At 34.9% G+C, this 21,767-nt stretch overlaps 1 pseudogene; it reads right to left on the bottom strand.

The window, feature by feature from the left end:
• Nucleotides 1-12,777: 12,777 nt before the first annotated feature.
• On the bottom strand, nucleotides 12,778-14,286 carry LOC128180694 (uncharacterized; annotated as a pseudogene).
• Nucleotides 14,287-21,767: the final 7,481 nt, after the last annotated feature.

Genomic DNA, 21,767 nt, shown 5'->3' with positions numbered 1-21,767 from the left:
GAGTTTGCAAAGCTTTTTGGTTTATTTCATTTAAACTTGACCTACAGCTCCCATCATCCTCTACAGCTACATGTACATCATCTGAGAAGAAGAAGCAACAAGTAACCAAAATTGGAAAAGGAGATGGTGATTCATCTTTGGAAATGATTTTACAGAAATTAGAAGCTATGGATAAGAATATTACAATTACAGATGTGGAGAAGGAAGTTAAACGAACACACCCAAATTAAAAGACCAATCACCTCCCAGGTGTGACCAGAACAATACTAGGACATACATTGATACTTGAGACCGTGGACAACCGGGTAGAGGTTATCACCATTATGGTAGAAGTCAATGTCAATACACAGTAGGATACAGAGGAGGATACAGAGGCGATGAAACTTGTGGCCAGTCCTATCCCAATAGACGGAGATATGGTGGATACAGACACAATCGCCGCAGGAATTTGAACCAATAGAGGCCACTAATGAGGGACAAATTGGGGGCTTCAAAATAAATCATTGTCCAATTGAAACTAATAATGATTTTAAATGTACAAGATCCATTTCAAAACACAATGTGACTCTTGTTGGGTAATCTGATGAATTAGAGGTACATGTAAAAGATGTGTTGAAAAGGGTACTCATTGATACTGGCTCGTCAGTGTCGACTATAAGTCGTGATTTTTATGATACCTATCTTCACGATATTCCACTGCAGCCAGTTGAGTGCTTATAAACACTTAAATGTGTTGATGGTACTGAGCTGTCATATCATGGGGTCATAGCATGTGAGTTACAAGTAGATTGCATTGCCGATTCACTGCAAACAATCCAATGTCTGTTTCTCATAGTAAATTATACCAAATACAATGAGTCGGTACCAGTTCATTGGCACACACATTCTTTCAATACTTTTAACTGAAACAAAAGATACATGTAGGTTTGGTGTCAAATTTTTACAAACAGTCAAAGTACATAAACCTTGGTTTATTTCATTCCCCGCATGACGCTGCACGAGAGGGGCGTGCATATGTATTGGCTCTTGTGAGATCAGCTGAGGAACGACCTGTCACTATAACGCCCAACAGTAGTGTGACCATCCAAGGATACTTGTTTGATAAGCTCCCGTACAGGTATTATCCTGTCTGTGGGATGCTGTCACCTACTGCAAGGTCTCGTATTCTAACTGATCTTGATATAGAGCCTAGTGTGATTACGCGTGTTAGCAACATCACCACAAATACTGTGATAATAAATCCTCGCGCTTTACTTTGTGAGGTACAGCAAGTCAGCATTCGGATTTTTCCGAGAAAGGATTAGTTATTAGAGACATCTGATGTATTCACTGAGGTTAATTTACCTCGAGATGTGCTTTCTGAGGACCAACTGCATTACTCAGCAAGTTTGACTAATTGTTCTCCAAAGGAGACACATATATCGGATATTGTCCATATGTTGAGCGCAGGATTGAATTCAATGATGAGTCTCCGTTCAAATAAGTTTCCGGCGCATTCCACCATCTATGCTAGATGACGTAGAGAACATTTAGAACAGCAACTATTAGCTGTAATTATTAGAAGTTTCCTTTTTCGTCTAACGTCGTGCTATTCCGGAAGAAAAATGGACAATTAAGGATCTGCATAGACTATCGTCATCTTCAAAGCAGAACAAAGAAGGACAACTACGCTCTTCCTCGTATCGATGAGATACTTGGCTCACTTGCTGAGTATACTTATTTTTCAGTGCTGGATATGAAATCAGGGTACTATCAGATCTCTATTGCAGAGGAGCACAAAGAGCGAACTGCCTTTACGGTGGGCCCCCTTGGATTCTTTGAGCATAACTGAATGGCAATTCCAGCGCCTTATAGAGTTAAGATGACCTTCACCATCACATTTGCTTCATATACCTGGACGATGCTTTTGTGTTCTCTGGAGAGAATTTAATTGAGCACTTAAATAGACTAAGACTAGTGTTTCAAAGCCTTATGGATAGTGGCATCAAGCTGTCACCGAAGAAGTGCGCATAATTTAGAAGAAGAGTGAAGTATACAGGACACGTTGTATCTGCCAGAGGCATCAAACCAGATGATGAGAAGATCCAGAAGGTTAGAAAGTGGCCTACTCTCACAAAAGCAGAGGAAGTAAGGAAGTTTTGGGGTACTACCGCAAGTTTATCAAGGATTTTGCTAAGATCGCCTGACCCCTTACATATCTGATTCCACAGACAACGGACCAAAGACTACACACACGAAGACATGAAAGAAACCTGATTTTGTATGGGCAAAGGATCAGGAAGAAGCTTTCTCAACACTGAAAGAGTGCCTAAAATCAGCTACCATCCTAGCCTACGCTAATTTTCACTTACCATTTGAAATCCAAACCAATGCTAGTGGATCAGGATTATGTGCCGTTTTATTCCAAAAGCAGAAAGGAAAACATCATATCATAGCCTATGTCAGTAGAGGACTCAGCAAATCCGAGAAAAATTATCCAGCTCACATACTGGAATTCTTGGCGTTGAAGTGGGCTATTACAGAGAAATTTCAGGATTATCTTTACGGCAAGAAATTTACAGTCATTACGGACAACAATCCACTGACTTACATCCTTGCAACTGCAAAATTAGATGCAACAGGATATAGATGGATAGCAGCATTGACAGCTTGCAATTTTCACATTTTGTACAGACCAGGTCGGTTACAATTCTGATGCAGATGCTCTTTCTCGACTACCTGCATTAGAGTCAAAGGATTATCTGCCAGTCTCGACAGATTGTATCAGAACCATATCTAGTATTCATAGGCAACCCAATAAACCATACATAGAGAGTGTGAGCGTCAACAGTGAAACTCTTCACCCTTTGATGTCGATTCAGTGCCAATGAGTACAAGCGATTGACATTTAGAAGGCACGACACCAAAATCTAATCATCCAGGATTAGATATACTTTGTTGAACAAAAGAGATTCCATGAGACACACGAGTTACTTCCAATACAAGAGTCGACAGTCTTCAGGAAGAATTTCAAGAGATTTAAGATCATTGGCAACAAAGTGTACAGAGAGACAATGACAGAGTTTGAAAAGCACCAACATCTGGTAATACCGTCAGAGTTAGTTTCTGAGGTACTACGAAGTTTGTTCAACAAAGTTAGCAAAAGAGATTTAATGACCTTTGATGTTCAGAATAAATTAGACAATAGACCGATACCAGCTCCAAGAAGGAAGAGAAAAGACCGTAATGTCAACTGACAGTCTGTTGAAATAGAAAGGACTGATGATACAGATGATGATGCAGATGGTGATTCAGATGATGAATCAGAGGTTTTCTTTGTTACCACATAGAAAGTGAAACCAGTGCCTAGGCATACTACGCAAACACCAGATATTCCTCTTGATCGGAGTTGTGACGATTATGAAGACAAGAGAAGTCAGAGTATTGAAGTCGAGGAGGACGCTTCTCATTCCGTCATGGAAGAAAATGCTTTCACATCTTAAAATAGCGTAAACACATCTAATGAGGATATTACAGAAGAAGCTGATCATGATGACGTAAGTAAATCTTAAGTTGAAGATACAAAAACCAATATCACAGATAATGATATTTCAGGAAGCAAGACCAGACCCCCATTACCTCTCCCTTGCATATCCCTTAGAACAAAAAAGCCTCCCCAGTGGATGCGATTGCGAGATGGAGAGTATGCTGTAAATATGGTGTTCAGGGCCATGTTAAATGCTGTGTTAGATAAAGAGTAAAGTGTATCATAATATGTTTATTCTATTTGATATTTCAGTTGTTTTTTTGTTGTTGTTTTTTTTTTTTTTTACATATTTACTCCACGAGTAATGACGAGGACGTCATTTTGTTTGGAGGGGCATATGTGGTAAAGTTTTATTTTTAATTTGTTTTATTGAATTTATTAAATATAAAATGCAACAAATAATTTCCACAATCTGCGATGTTCTGACTTTCCGCAATAAATAAAAGTATACTAGAACAATACTTTTGGTTTTTATTTTACTTAAACATACATGTAGAAGTCCTGAGGGTATTTTATAGATCCGTGTTTTTTCATTGGTTAAGAGGGTTTTTCGCCAAGTGTTTTGTGTTGGTCAGGGAGAGAGCAATAGTTTTTTTTAACCAGTTAAGAGGTCAAGTTTATTCCTGAGAGATTAAATTACCTGACTATATTTATACATTAACTAATCACGAAGACTTTAGGACATCAACTGGCTATTCAGTATTCGCCCATTAATCGGGTATTGCACCAATTTGGAACCCTGGTCCATAGTCAGGGTTCGTGATGAAATAATAATAAAAATAGAGAACCTGAGACCTGTCGTTTTCGTTTAAATGAAAAAAACAAAACTTCTACATAAAGGACGTTCGGAAAAGTACTAAGTATGCATATGCAGAAAGTAAATAGTTTCACAATCATTTTATGTGACAGTATAATAAACCGATTAGGTTAAGCATTATTTAAAACAGGGTATGTATGTGGGATCTGTTTATGCTTTGGAAAAAAAATGACGCTGTTTGAAACCATGAATTGCAAATTTCTAATAGAATATTTATTAAGAAACATTATGCAGGGCAGTAAAACAAACACTTTAATTTTTAAAAGTTAAAATATAGCTTGGGGTATTTAGGAGGGCACAGTAGCTTCTCTATTATAACACACTTAGAACATCTAATGATGGGTAATAAAATGATCATAGAATAATCAGATGACTACGTTATATTTATGTATAAGCCTCTAGCAAACAGTTTTACATGATGCATATCAGTATACTATCCACGACATAGTTAACACCTTTTGCATCGTTATTGACTGGAGAGTTGTCCGTGATAATCAAGCATGCAGTTGTTTGACACTTGAACATCGTTTATTTGTGCCATCATTGAAGATGAAAAGGATGTACAAAATGAATAGATATAAATTCCGAAACATTCTACTGTAAAACCAAGAGATAATACTTTAAAGTTGACGTTTGTTCTTTGTTACTTCCATGTGAGACCTACATGAGTACGAGATAAAACGGACAGCAAAGCTTCTCCTGGTCACGCAGAAAGTTGGCTTAAGCCATTCTTTATAGGTGTGACAGAAGGTAAGTTTTACTAACTATTCACGATCAATTTATAAGTTTGTTAAAAAAGATATATATATATATAAACAATCAAAAGCTTACTTTGATGACCCATGCAGGTTATGAATGTAGCGATCATTGCAGATTGCGATCCTTTTTTGAAAAGAGCGTGCTGTTTGGGGCATCTACTGCCTCGCCGATAAAGAAAGTCAAAAAAGGTCAAGGTCGCAATCCGCAATGTCGCTTCCTCATAAATTGATCGCTTAGAGTAAGTACAACTAACTAAATTATTGTCAATTTATATCAGCATGCTAGATAAGATAAATAGTATTTCGTCTCATATTGGATTTTGAGTTTAGCATCATTATGATTTTTTCGTACAGTCAGTGATTTTTCTTTGGTTGCTAAAGGTAAAGACTTATAAAAAACTGTTTAAAACTGGATCGAGTAGATTCCAGTCCTGTAAGATTCTATAAAACTTTGAATAACAATTAATATCGGTAATAAATAGATGGATTCATATTTTTTTGGATGTAAGTATTTTGGTTTGAAGAGGAAATTGAATTGCTTCCCATATTTGTTTTGAAATTTGTTAAAATTTCGTTTATATTCTTGTCAGAAAAACTGTTCAAAAAATGTTTACAACATTTCTGATGAGATTAAGATAATGAAACCTTTTCGAAACTGTTTCGAACATTCATTTATATTGATATTCTGTGTGAATTCGCGATGTGTATTGGATTTTGTTTGTCTGTAAACTCTTTCAGGAAGAAGAGCAAGTGTTTTAATGCAGAAGAGCAAGTGTTTTAATGCAGCTAACAACAACGAAAACGAGAAAAATAATTCTCCAATATCCTAAACAAAAATTCTAATTGATAATAAGTTTTTCCCCCAAGAAAAAAAGATTGTTGATTAAACAACGGAAACTATTTTATCTTGAGTTTGTTCATTCAATTTTAGTTAACATTTTGATTATTTAATGCAGTTTCATGTTCGTTTTTTTATGATTAAAAGTTTCTTCAATGTAAGCGTCATAATTATAAAAGATTTATACACGTACATGTACCTGATTCTATGTGGGATTTGTCAATTCTTTACTCTGATTAAATTCAAGAGAGTAAACCTGTTGATTTGTGTTTACAGCTTGTCAATAGTTACAACTGAGTATTGCACATACCCTGCTGGAGTTGTGTTTCCTTTTGCATGTTACTTTTATGTCAGGATTACTCTTCCAGTCGTCCTAGCTAATAAGAACGTTATCCCACCAGACTTTATATCGAAATTTGAACACATTCGACAGATTTTGACTGGAATGACATCTGAAGGTATCACATAAGGAATTAATTTAACTATGTGTTACTATATAGCTTAAATTCAGTTATTTAATTAACTATACTCTCAGCATATAATTCATGAAAGAGAAATTTTAGTTGAATGCTTCAAGAAAAATTTTAGATCAGAAAAATAACGCCTTATGCGGTTTCTAAGAGAGATAATTGACAGTAAACATACCTACCCCCAAGTACACGTGGGTTCCACATGTTGACAAACAGGCTCAGCACCATCCAGGAAGCTGCATCTTGCGCATCTTAAAAAATAGTTCCATTGAAATTAGTGTGACAATTCCCATAAAGTAATAATTCTCCTAGCCACTGAGTCTAAAATCAATACTGTGAGCCTAAATTAAGGTGCCAAAAAAAGGGAAAAAGAAAAGAAATTGTTTTTATATATATGGAACTACAACTGACTAAGTTCAGTTTGATTGGCTATTTCCTTGCGTAATACCTTTAAGACAACTAAAAGTTTATGAAATTTAATGAAATTTGCAGAAAATGTCTCGTAGGTATCTATCTCCTATATGCTAGTGTATGAAAATCTACTTTTGACCCTAAGGGATTAAAAAGTAGGAGATAACTCTTCTTAACAGACTGCTGAATTCTAGAGTAAGAGCTATATATGATAGGGGCCTAAAATGGCCCCCTAAAATGAACATCATTAATTTACTATCATTCTTTGTTTTCTTAGTACAGATATGTATGTGATGTGTTTACATAATATTCATTTTGATTCAAGTGCCCACAATTTAGAAATATGACATTGAAAAGACAACCTTTTCCCGCCATTTTTGCATTTTTAGCGTAAAGCAGCTTGTTTTCAAGCAGTTTTTCCTTCCGAAAACATAGAGCGCATTCTTGAACAAATAAAATATTTTAATCAGAGATGTATCTAGCCAAGACTAATAAGTGACAAAAAAATGTTCCTTGTTCAAGCATGCGCTCTATATTTCCCATTCGTAAATAGATAAGACAAATGTCAATTTTTGGCTGATTTTGATTGAATTATAGAAATGGCGTCACTTCTGACGTCATATACTGCCAGTGAGTGCAAAAAAATCAAGTAAATAGATGAAAAATATATTCTATATCAACTCTTCTAAAAAATTATTTAACATTTAATTGTACCCGAAACACTTAAAAAATGGCGAATTATGGGGCAAAATCTAACTCTTATCATATATAGTTCTTTCTGTTAATATTCATCTACAGTTCATCTTTTCAAAACTCAATAAAATTTAATTAGTGAGATATTGAGAAAAAGAGCTTGGAATGAAATGAAACCTGAAATATTAGAGTTTATGTGTATGTGCTTTAAAAAATTCATCTCTAATTAATAGACATTAATTAGCTAAGAGCAGGAAAATGGCTTAAATATTTGAATTAATTATCAAAAAGTTGTTAAGTTTAATTCTAAGACAAAGACAGAGACTGGAAAAAATGATGCCTGAAGAGTCTTCAATAATGTACATTGATGCTTTGATAACGGTGGTCATTGATTAATGCCTAGTGATTAAGATAAGAGGTTCTTAAGTAATGGGTGGGGGGGGGGGGGGTTGATGAGGCTTATCCGTCAGTCATCAAAGATGGGGTTCCTCTCAGAAGACATGGCAGATCTAAAATAAATTAAAAGTATGAAGGTTTACAATACTTAACAATTTGCACTACACACCATCATATTATTAGAAAAAGTCTACAAGTGTACAGTTGAATATAAATCATGCGAAAGAAAGGACCAACGTGGCTGCATCAACATCAGTACAAAAAAGGAAACATTCCTCACAACAAGGGCCAGAAAAGTACAGGGACCACTAGCCCAGTACAGTGTCTATGTCCCATAAGAAGGCCGAGTAAAGAAGAGTTTCAGGACATTGTACAGCAGCAGAAGGATGGAATATTCACAGCGATGCTGAGCGTAGAGGCAGTCAAATGAAGATTTTGCGACCAGACTTTTCGAAAGTGCTCCACCAAGAAAAAACTGCTAAACTATGGAACCATGCATTTAAAGAGCACTCACAGAAATTCTCGGACTGTGATGGTTCACTGGACTGGAACCAGCATGGGGAGGAAAAGAGAGGCCTGGCAAGGATCCTTTCCATTCGATGTAAGAAGGACCATTACACCAGTCACCGTGAAAAGCTGTACGAGGAAGTCAGTCGATCAGGAAGGGGACGGAGAGCCGCACAGCTTAATGTTGCCATGGCTGTCGGCCACTTGGGTACCAGCCTTACAACAAAGGGTATGAGTGGTATGCTTCTTGGCGCAAACATCGAACCAGCATCAGCCACCAACATTCATCAGACCTGCAACAAAGTAGGCAAAGTATTCACTGATGTGAACAAAAACAGCATGAAGAAAATAAGGCAGGGAATTCAAGAGCTTAACGAGAAATGTGGACTTGCCAATACACCTATAAGAGCGGAAGGAGATGCCCAAGATAACAATGCCACCTTCAATGCGATAGGGAAAACACCATTCCGAGCTGCCACACAAGTGACATACACTTTAAGTGAAAATTTTACCAAGAAGAAGAATGTTGTGGCAGTGTTTTGTGGCAATAAACTGCGCAAGAAAGGCACCCATCTTAGAGCCAAGGGAAAGGAAGTTACCTGCCCCGGACATGAAGACTGCATTGAAACCATTCCTCCAGAGACCACCATTGGAGACGAAAAGAGATGGGCTGCGAAATGCATCAGTGAGCTGCAAAGTGATGACCGTCCACTCATCAAATCCCATTTCAACAGTGATGGAGATAGTGCTGCTGCTTCCAGTGCATCTGAAAAGCAAGGGCATATGATTGAAAACCTCAAAGACCTGCGCCACTTCTTTGACTCTCAGAGAAAACAGACTGCTAAGGCTCCATTCAGCAGTCACATATTTCCTGGAAGAACAAAAGCTATGAAAGAATCCATGCAGAGGAGATTTGCCCTCGACCTGAAGCTTATATGCAGGACCGAGTACGAAAACTGCTACAAACACTACTCCGGTGACTTACCTTTGATGAAACGGGCCATGTCAACTGCTGTCCGTTCCATCATCAGCTGCTACCAAGGACAGTGCGGAAAGTCCTGCCAACTTCATTCCTCCTCCTGTCGCGGACTGAAAACAACAAGTGGAACTCTTCAGTATTGCCTCGTGGCTTTGAATTAAGCATGGCAGAAGAAGACAAGTGCTTGTTAAAAGACTGTATAAATCTGACTTTGGGACCTAATAATCTCGATAGAATAAAATATCTCACTGGTACACAACAATCTGAATTTGTTAATAGGGCATATTTAAAATAAAATCCAAAATTTTAAAAGTAGAATACATAAAGTTGTGCACTCACTCAATCGGGGTCCTGGAAATTCAACATTGGAACTTTGTGAATCTGTAGGGGCACCTGTTGTAAAAGGAAGTAGAGTGGTCCATCATCTAAAACAACAGCAAACTGGGGGGGGGGGGTGTAGTTAGCATGTTTAAAATGTTTGTTATATTATACCTATCATATGAATTGTGTATTAAATTTAATGATTGCTCTGTTTAAATAATGTGCACTGAATGTATGGTAATGTGTGAATGATGACAATGTGTAAAATGTGAAATGTCCTTTTAAGCGGTGCTCAGTTCATGTAAATATGTTATATTTTTAATTGTTTATCTTATTAAAATGATTGCAAGCAATTGTCTTGATTTTCTTACCTGTCTGATGTACACAACAAAGAGGACTGAGACGATTGGTTGAAATACGGGTATACAGGTGTCAAATTTCACCGTTGGTAAAAAGACAGCATCCCGCATTGTTTATCCGCCATTGTTGATCTTTAACAAGGGAGACAACTCCTGAAATTCGAACAAATGCAGTTTAAATAAAAGTTACATGTTTCTCTTTAGGTCTCACACAAGGAATTAATTTCACTATATGTTTCTATATAGCTTTAATTCAGTTAATTAATTAACTATACTCTCAGCATATAATTCATGAAAGAGAAGTTTTAGTTTAATGCTTCAAGAAAAATTTTAGATCAGAAAAATAACGCCTTATGTGACAAAATACTAACAATATTTTCATTGGAGTAACTATTATTTGAACATGCATACCACGGTAATTTTTGTTAAATTGATTATGTAAAGTATGTTCTTATCATAATCAACAGATTTCCATTTGATTTGGATGTTTAAATCTTGCAGTGCTGTCAGATGTTAAATGTGCTTAATTATGCCACGCGGTGTGAACTCAGTAGTAATGCTCTACCATATAAAATCAGTACTTATCTATGTCAAATGAACACAGTAGTCAAGCAGTTTCATGAGAACTCAGTAGAAATGTTGTACGTTATGAACTCAGTTGTCACTATGTGATGTAATAACTAAATAGACATGCTCTACTATACAGTCAATAGCCATCATTCAGGAGTCATGATATTTCAACTCAGTATATAATGCTGTATTGTATGGAGTGCTTATTAATCATGCTGCAAACTCATTACACATCCTGTATTACACTATGCAAACTCAGTTGTTATGAGTGAACTCATACTTAAAGTTAGTAGCTATATTGTGTGAACTCAGTCGACATGATGCAGTGAATGAAGTTCTACTTAAGTTGACTGTGTGAAATTGGTGATAGTTTCTAGTCATTTTACATATACATGGAAATGCTACATGCTACTGTGTTCTGTGCGCCCGTTTTTGGGTAAATTATGTACAAGTTGTGGCAAACCTTTAAAATTTTTAATATAGCTATTTTTCCACCCGCATGTTTAAATCTTTAAAAAAACTAGTAGATATGCATTCTTTAGCTCCAACCTGTAGTACATATTTTTAAATCTACCTGCATCGCCCCTGCGAATGTGTTCGGAATGTTTTCTTAATCGTTGCTATGTATGTAATAAATCCAGAGGTGCTCGAATATAAGTTCACGAGACTTCAACAAGATTTGTTCAGGTCCTGGGAAATTTCGAGCGAAAGTATTTTTGTTCGAATAATATTCTCAAAATACGTAAGTACTGGTCGTTTTACATATCATATCATACTTTGATCTATTTACAAACATGAACATCTTTTAAGATATATGTCTTATTTCACCATCTAGCGGTTATTTGAATTAAACGATTATATTCAGAACAGAGTTATCGTTCGTGTTCAACCACATTTAGAATGGTTGAAAATATAAACATTTGGTTGCTTAATAAAATCATATTCATGTTTGATGCTTGTGGTGTGCAATACCATTTAAAAAAAAATAATGGGTGTCTGTTTTGCATAAAAAATTTTCAAGGAACAATCTGCATAAAATAGTATAGTCTGTTTCACTATTGATGCTGTTACTAGGTCAGCCGCGGATCGAACAATAATCCTTAGGGGGGTCTCTACAAAACATGTTAATTGTTGCAACAGCAGAGAAAAACTCTATTTTGTATTGTCTCATTTATTTCTAGAATACATTTTATCCACCAATTAAATTATTAAGACAAACTTTAAAATCAATAAACCTCTAGATCTTATATTTGACTATAGGTACCTTGATTCTATGAAAAAGACAAGAAACAAGAGGCACCATTTTTACTGCGAAACTGAAATGGTCAAATAATGCCACGTGGTCTGAAATTTAAATGACAATAGCATTTGCAGGGGTAAAGAGTCGTAGGTATTGCAGAGATGTAGCTAGTGGACTTTCACCATTACCCCATTTTTAAAACAAGCATCTGTTATTCATCGGCTCACAAATTCGTGCTAAAGAAACAAGGCATACCCATTGGACTCTTCTAGCAAAAACAATGCCCGATCAGATGATATACCCTGTATTTTTTATGCAACGGCACCATCAGATGCAGTACAAGTCAAAGCCCAGGCAGTTTATACATTGTACAAGAAAATCAGTTTTGCTCTCTGAATACCATGGTGATGCGGTGAATTATCATAATTAAATATTGATATGGTCCAGTGCATTGCTTTTTGTGAACAAAGGGATGTGTATGCCAGTTTAAAATTGAAAATTATACGAAATATAGGAACATATTTATATACAAAACATGGGTAACATGTTACATACATTTTTGGCAATGATTTGTATTTAAAGAGTGGGGAAAATATAGAATCAGTTGATAAAATCATTTGAAGGTTTTGGTAAATGGAAATTAAAAGGAAGAAAACGCAGGTACAAATGTGTTCGCTAAAGTCAACATAAAACAAAATATTTTTTGTCAAACTGTACTTTGTCTAAATATTGTTATAAACCCTCTCAATGATTTTCTATAATGGACTATGTGAGATACATTGAAAGCGGTGCATGTAGATATTGAAAGTTACTACAACTGTCTGTGCATATTTATTTTAGTTTAATTCAATAGGTGTACTTGTTAAATAAGCTGTGACAATTTTATATATTCTTTTAGACTTCATCATTGTAACACAATTATGTTGTTTTATGATTTGTACTGAAACACTTTGAGAAGTCCGTGTGCGTTGCCCACCCAGAGTGTGGATTTATACAAAGACATGGACATTGGGTGTGTTAATTCAGTCTCTGTCAGCAGGTACTTCAAGAACTATCCATCAGGACTCAGGAGATGAATTTGGCTGTAATATACCTCACATGTAATGATGTTGCAGTGGGAGTCACACAGGACGTCAAGTAGAAGCCAATCTACCTGTCCACGGTAGACACACTTCAAGGATCCAGATAAAGATAGTATTCCCAGCTCACTTGAAGTGTCAATTGTCATGTTAACTACACATACATCACCATTACCGTTCTGTCTGACTCTGAATGGTGCAGTAAACAGCCTGGTCTTACCGTCCTCCTGGTACTCGTACTCACGGATGACGTCACCGGTCAGTGTCACCTGTCTGACCAGACGTCTGCTGTGTGAGTCTAGTTGATAAAGTTCTGACTCAGTATCTCTCAATGTGACCAGCAGTCCCCCTTCTGTTGATGGACAGATCCCAATTGGTATCAGAGGATCTGTACTGAAAATTGTAGAGACTGAGCCTGTAGGAGACAGACGTACAATGCTCTCTTTATCAGTAGCATACACATCACCGTTGTCTGTTACACATATGCTTTTAAAATTTATATTGCATTTTTCTCTCTTCTTATTTTTCATGTCAATTCGTTCAATGGATTTTAAATCAGAACCATTCTTTACCAAACATGTATCATCGTTTATTGCTTGCACAATATTTAATACATTATCTTCATTATCTTTATATTGAAACACGTCTCTCTCAGTAACATTAATGTCGTCCAAATCAAACGTTTGTCCCATCATTGATTCCAGAGATCCTTTACTAATGTCTCTTATTTTATATCTCAATGAAAGTTCACCCTTTTTTACATCATTGTTCCTTTCAGACACGAGGTTGGTCAGGTCTCTGAGGTTGTCTATTAAACTATAGTCAGACATGGTACCGTGCTTTTCTTCCAGGAATTTCACAAGATCAATGATATGTTCTCTTTTCTTTTCTAAGTCTACTTTTTTCTCACCCACTTTAACATTTTTTTTTCCAGATGTTCGCTCAACTTAGTCTCAAAAGTTTTCTTGGTTTCATTAGGTATAGATGTAATCGCATCATATTGTTTCTGAAGCTTAGATACCTCAGAATCGCAACATATCAGGTTGTCCTTCATTTGTTTGGTTGCTTTCTGTAGATTCTTTTCCATCTTTTTCACATTTTCCTCCTTAATTTCATTCAGAGTCTTTTTTAACTCTCTCCTTCTTAGACTTCCTGCTGTGGATATAGTTTTCCAGTCGTGATCTTTGTGGTCTGTTTTGGCACATTGTGAACAAATAAACTCATCACAGTCCTCACATGTCTATTGGTAAATCGTGTTTCTCACACATAGGGATATGTACTTGAGCGGATGTTAAAATACTTTCTTGATCGGTAGCCGCCATGTCAGTCTCTACTAAGTTAAATTTATGTAGCTATGACTAAACTACGTGTACATAGTACTTATTTAACCACTGTTCTAGCATTTGTAATCAGCACTTTTAAATGAGATGAGATAAAACATTTTATATGTACACAAACTACTGATATCGGTTATTGTATCACTTATGTGCATATACCTTTGATTTCTGTCATTGTTTACAATTGCTGACATGCGATTCGCATTTCAGTGAAGGATTAATAATTTTACTTTACCTTAGTAATATTATAATTTTGTTCATATATTACATGCATTATCCGAGTCTTCAATAATCTTCTTTCATTTTATAATTATTTTTACTTTTTTCTTCTCTGCCTATGATTTCCACATATAAATGATCAGATAAAATTATTTGTGTAGATATTTTGTTTTCATTTGATAAAGTTTTGTAATATGATATTAAGGTGTCAAATGATGCAGTGTTATATCTGGTATTATTTAATATAAAATGTCATTAAATTTAAAGAGTTATTATAGCATTGGTATGAAATAAATTAAAATTGTCATTTTTTGTATTCATATTCCTTTCATCCGTTTAAAGTAATGATGTTGACCTCATATAAATGACACCTTAACGAGATGAGCCAAGTTATTTTAATCACGCATATTTAAGCTGGTTAGTTGATAGGAGAGCGCTAGAAACCTACATAAATCAGGGGTTGTTTTAGGGATAACGTTATCACACATAACGTTCATTATCAAACGATAATTTTAAATAAGTTGCATGTAGAGTAAGACACAGCTAAAGTAAAAAGGAAGCGTGAAAAGTATTTCATTAAAATGGAGTGTCTACCTGCAAAGATGAAAATTGGTGTTTTCTACGAAAGCCGAGAAGGATCATTCGAGATTCGAGATTCGAAATACGAGATTCGAAATACGAGATTCGAGATTCGAAATTCGAGATTCAATATCTAAATTAACCAATCAAATCAAGGATCCGAAAATATGTATCCTAGCGACATCAAACTGATCTAAATAAAAATCATACGTACATGCTCTTATATACAAATAAATGCTATGTTCACTTCTCCCTACCTAACTAAATAATTATTTGTATTTACTTTTACACAGAATATCTAAGTAGACTAGTAATAATGCAGTGTGCTTCGCTGATCTAAGTGATTTTGTTTGCCCTGGTGCATTTCCACCTGATGCGTTTGAACCCTAAGGTATTTCACCACCAGTAATAGTTTAAAACCCGGGTTTATTCACCCCTTTTGTGTAAAAATGCGGTTATGGTAGAGAACTTCATAAGCGTAGCTAATTTTTTCTGTAGGGGGTCCTAGGCCAATTTTAAAAAATTTTACTATGTAAATTTAATAAGCTCCAATTTTCCCGAGGAGGGGGTCCAGATCCCCTGACCCCCTCCTTTCTAGATCCCCGCATGAAGATTAGTACATGTATCTAAATAATCTAAATATAAATAATCTGTCCTGTTTCACTAATAAATATAAGCATTGCTTATCGTTTTTATGTATGCATACAGTGATACACTAGTACTATGATTATAAACAAATCATTGAGATATTTTCACATCATACGGAATTATTAATAAATACAATTTTTTTTCCTTTTCCTCAGTAAACAACTTATTATGAGTCTTACTTTTGGAATTGTTTTCGATATAGAAGGATACCTACTCTCTACAATTAAAGGTAGGGATGATAGGGTGCCAATTTGTTCACATTGCCGATTTCTTGTGCAGAGAACAGTAAAACCCTTTATTTGATTGTGCATGAATATTTCAAAATTAATTGTTGTACATATATTTTATTATAATTCATTCATTGATATATCAACAAGAAAGAATAAAAGCATATGTTTCACAGCCAAGTTAAGTTTCTCTGTAGTTTCCTACCCCCCTACCCCCCACCGCACCAACATTGACAATAATTACATATAAGTCATACAAATGTTTACTTTTTTTGTAAGTAAAGATCTAAAGATGTAAATAAGCACTGCAAACAAAGATGTGTGTATTTAATATACTACTACATTACACTTAGCCAGATAAAATGTAATCAGGATGAAGCTACAAGGGGTGAGTGGTGCAAATTTACCAATTTGTCGCCATACACACAGAACACCAAATAAAGAAACTGTGAGTGGTGTGTGGAATGCATAAAAGATGGCGGCAAATTATCTCAAATAATCAGTGCAAAAACCCACAAATAGGCTGTTATTTGTTACATATCCTGCAAAAACATTGATAAAAAATGTTATCGTCCAATAACATAGCCGATTAAGTTAATGTGTACATACGGTCAACGTACATGTAATTCTAATATACAAGAAGGCAGACGTATCAGGCGGGGATCCAGAAAATTAAATTTCAAAAATGATCGGTTGAATTACATTAAATGCTTTGAAAATTGTTTTAAACTATCGCACGGGTCAAAATGCGTGAAAGAAGCTATGTACAGTGTAATTGGAAACTTTCATTTTATATCAATATGTAGTATTACCTATTATAACAAATGAGAGTATAGCACAACTGCCACAAGCAATACATGTCCTTTACCGGCACCACCTCCCTCCCCATAAAAAATGAAACAATTGTCGTTTTATTTGCTAAAATGTGTGTGGTTCAAGATTTTTCTAAAGGACATACCCAATTAGAATTGAAAAAAGAGTCGTACGTTTAAAACTAATTTTGTCAAAACTTTTAGATTCATTTGGTTATATTTTGGTCCATTTGGGTAAATATATGCACCAGCGCAGCTCTAATTTATATATAATCAGGCCATAAATTCAAAATATTTTCAAAAATTAATAGCTTTAAATCCAGTGGATGAAAAAAGAGGAAAGCAAGTCGAACTCGATGAGTGCTAATACCTGTGTTGAATGAATGGTACAGTAGGATATGCGCAAAAAAGTCCCGTCTACTCTTTCCTACCCTATAATTATTGGAATATTAAATCCGATTATAAGAGTCAAATTAAAAATCAAGTACGGATATGTACCTGTTTATCAAAAGTAAAACTACTCATAATTTATCTACAGTGCATCGTTATGGAGCTACACAGAAAGTTTTATATTAATTTGCCGAGCCAAATAAAAAAATCCCGGAAAACGAAGAGAAAACAAAGTGGGGACAGAATAACTGACAAATTAATTAGGACTATATAGCCGCCCCCCCCCCCTTCTTGAAATGTATAGACTGAAAACAGATTATTGGCGTATAACATCCGCACACAATTTAAAGAAAATTTCATGTTTTGTTTTTTTTATCATTTTCGCTAGCTAATGTAAGACATCACAAATACCCCAAGCCCCCTCACGGAAAAGGAAATGCAAGGTGATGAGAGAGAGAGAGAGAGAGAGAGAGAGAGAGAGAGAGAGAAAGAGAGAGAGAGAGAGAGTCGATGTAAATCACTACTATATCACTGCGCTAACACCGTTAAAATTAAAGCTTGCTAGTTGGTCTGCCCTACCCTAGCTACTTCCTTTCTTTTCTCGTTTTAGAGGCTTAATTATTGTCTATATATGCTTGTAACAAATCAAATCAATTTCAAATTTTAAATCAAACTGAATTTGACACTACAAAACGCTCTCTGTGTCTGTCTGTCTGTGTCTGTCTGTCTGTCTCTCTCTCTCTCTCTCTCTCTCTCTCTCATATCGACAATGGCATTGGCATACCCTACAATACACTATTCTTATCTGGATTTTTGTCTTTGAGGTTTTAAATCATTATATCTTCTATGGTTTAAAACTTTATCATAACCTATATTTTGACATGTCGATTATTTTTTTGAGTTTCGTTTCATAGCTAAAACATTTAGATTAAACAGATCTTTCTTCGCGAGCCGATTTTTACACAGTTGGGGCGAATACACTTCGGGTTGAAATTGTTCGGGGGGAAATACATACAGGGCAAACAAAACCACTTAGATTCGCAAAGCCAACAGTGTTATTTCTAATTTAATTGTTTATACTGTGTGGAATTAATTCATCAATGTTAATTTAACCATTTTATAACCACTATATAAGAGCTATTAAGACATTTATTTGTAGGAAAGAGCATGTACGAATGATCTTTATTTAGAACAGTTTGATGTTGCTAGGATACAGGTTTCAGATCCATGATTTGATTGGTTAATTTAGATATTGAATCTCGAATTTCGAATCTCGAATCTCGTATTTTGAATCTCGTATTTCGAATCTCGAATCTCGAATGATCCTTCTCGGCTTTCGTAGTTTTCTATGGGAGAAACGTCCCACTTTATTGATAACTGTCATCCATAAAATTTATTCCCTTCTTCTGTTATTGTCAGCATGGCCCAGGGTGATAAGTGTTTGTTTGTGGACACTCGTTCCTGGCTTAGAAGTTTTTCTTTAATTTTGATTTCTCCGCTTGCACTTTCTTTGCAGTAAAACTTAATTTCTCTCTTAATTCCACTTTTTTATATACCAGATTTATTTTGAATAAATATATGTATATTTTAAAATCCTACGACAAACGACCAAAAAACTTAACACTAATGCCCTGTTCAATATTCTCAAGATCTCCGATCCTCAGCAATGTCCGATAACTCTCAAATATCCAGAATTTTTTTTATCGTACCATAAATCAAATCTGCCTTTTTAAATCTGCCTTTTATTTATACAAATTAAATACATTTTAAAGTGCTTATATTACATGCATGGTGTCAACGAACTTCTTAGCCTAATGGTTTCACGGAGAATATCTAGACACTGCGAAAAGGGTTCGACCAACCGATACAACCGGTGTTTTTTTCTAATTTGAGTTCAACTTATATATTTATTCTAATGTTTACATTTTCCAGTGTCTTTGCCCGTGATGACACTACGTATCGATTTTGTACTATATCAATCATAACTTCAAATGACGCCAAATTGAGGCGCCAGAGGGGTTTGCTTATTAAAATATTTAATCGTACGAAGGCTTAAAATTATATAAATATACAAAGTAATAAGGAATCATTCTTTGAATATTATGAGGTGATAATTTCGGCGGGGGGGGGGGGGGGTGGGGGGGGGGTGATAAAATCTATCATAAAGCCCTTCGGGCTTTATCCGATCTGATCACGCTCCGACCGAAATTATCACCTCATAATACTCAAAGAAGAATTCCTTATTCCTTTATTATATCCATCATAGGCAAAATTGCAATTCTTCAAAAAATGCATGAATATCATGGGTTAATTCTTTTTATTTCATTACATTTATAAAGTCTGAAGGATGAATACCATTTTTTTGATGAAAAAATATTTTGAGGACGAAAAAACCAGCAAATTTAAAGTGAGTACAGACTGTCGTAGAAAAATCCAGACAACAACATTCCAACTGTCCTTTCATATATATTTCATTTTATCAAATAAAATATACACGACTATTATTTATTTTATTTGATAAAATGAAATATATAGGAAAGGACACAACCACTAAATCTGTCCTTCTAATTAGGTGCTTTACTTTTAAAACTGCTACTAAAGTCTAATAACAATCTCGAAAAGTTGTTATTTATATTACAGTAAGCATGCACAGTAATTCAAATACCCACATGATTTCTTGTTTTGAGGTATCGTCAATGGTAATTAATTGATTTCAATCAGCATTGTTTCATTCTATTTGCGTTATAAGCAAAAAAGACGTATTGGTTAATTAGGAAACATTGAAAATTTCACAGTTTTTTTAATTCGTGATTTTTTATTCTTTTGAACAAGAGTAACATTTAGGAGTTTAGTATTTACTGTAAAGTACAGTGACTGTATCTACCAAAGAACTCTTACCAGCCCAATTAATGGTCGCATCTTCATCTCGTAGACATCTGACTGTATCTTATTCTATACCATAAGCTGTACATTAGAAATTGTTAAAATCAATATATTCATCTGGACACTAATTTTTTCTTCTCAAAATAAAGATGTGAAAATAGTGATATAGTTTTCTCCCCCACCCCCACCCCCCAAACCCCCCAAAAACAATTCCACCTGCATTTCATTGTTATTGACAGGACTGGAGATATTTAGGACAATGGCATTGTTTATGCGTACAGTACTGTTGTTAATTTTTTTAAAGAGTTTTACATACTTCTAAAGTAACAGTGTATATGTAACAATGCGTAACGATTATGATTGACATAACGAAATGTCATGATTCTACCTATTGTTTAAATACTCATCAATTCAATAAACAGACTCAATTGAATTGACGTTCTTTTTCTGTTGTACTATTATTTTACTTTTAGGGGATTTTAAATAAATATAATCAACAATTGGATAGGGGTCCTTTATATGAAATACTTGAATGCAGATTCAAATATGTATGAACAATTAACATCAAATGTGATTAACTAATCAAATATTTCAAGTTGGAAAAAGAATTAATCCTCTTTTTAATTTGTAAATCAAAGTACACCCCAATCCTCCTTTTCAAAGATATCGATTACTTTGAAGGCCATAATCATTGTTCGTATCAGATTTTCATCTTTTTAAATTTTGAAAATAATAGATGTTTCAACTTGTTAGTGACATGGATGCCTGAGATTGTAATTAAAGTCAACTGTACACACTGAAGTGTGAAGCAGATCCGTATTTATCTCACCATCCTACTGCCTTAATTCATGCCCCTTGTATATTCCAAATACACATATAGTCTCTGCTGACAGGGAGATACTTCTGACCGGGTTTACTCTCTGTGTCCACTCTGGGTTTACTTTGGGTTTACTCTGGGTCCACAGTAGTAAACCCAGAAAGTAAACTGGGGGTTTAGTTTGGGTTTATTCTCTGTTGGGTTGGTTTTGATTGGTACTCTATGAGGTTTTACATCAGAATTACAATTGTGCAGCAGAATTTATATTTAACGCATTGCAATTCGTAAGATAAGTTTGTTTGTGTAAGTAGAACTATCCCTCTTCTCGACTTCTTGAATGAAAGGGTAGCTGTTGAGATACATTCTCATTGTACAAGTACATGTATATAATATGCATCTCATATGTATGTTCAATACATGTACATATAAATATATCTGCAGATATTTCTAAGAGAACTCTTTTTTCCAAAAAAGGGTAAAATTTAAAGTAAGTAAATAAATGTAAATGTTTTTATTGCATTAAAAAACGATAAAACTGTTGGCTTTCTCTGAGTACAAATATACTTACTACAGTGTCCAAGTTGGATTATGTCCCTTTGGTTATCACTTTGAATGACTGTGTTACTGCTTATTTGTGATAAAATGCTAATGTATGTTTTATACTTAAGATATTTTGATATAAGTCTGGGTTTTTTTTTTATTACAAATTGTTTTACCAGAGTAATGGATAGATAATCGTCTGGAAATTAGGACACATAAGAATGTTCTTATAACTGCGCCTATAATAAATAAAAATATTTATTGTTAAAAATTTTGCTTTTTAACTTTTTTGTATAATTTTATTAAAGCGTTATTTAAAGTCGGGTGTGACAATCACTGTTCATATCGAAC

Source organism: Crassostrea angulata, chromosome 4 (assembly GCF_025612915.1).
Source record: "Crassostrea angulata isolate pt1a10 chromosome 4, ASM2561291v2, whole genome shotgun sequence".
NCBI classification, from domain to species: Eukaryota; Metazoa; Mollusca; class Bivalvia; order Ostreida; family Ostreidae; genus Magallana; species Magallana angulata.
This window is presented reverse-complemented; position numbering and strand designations above follow the sequence as displayed.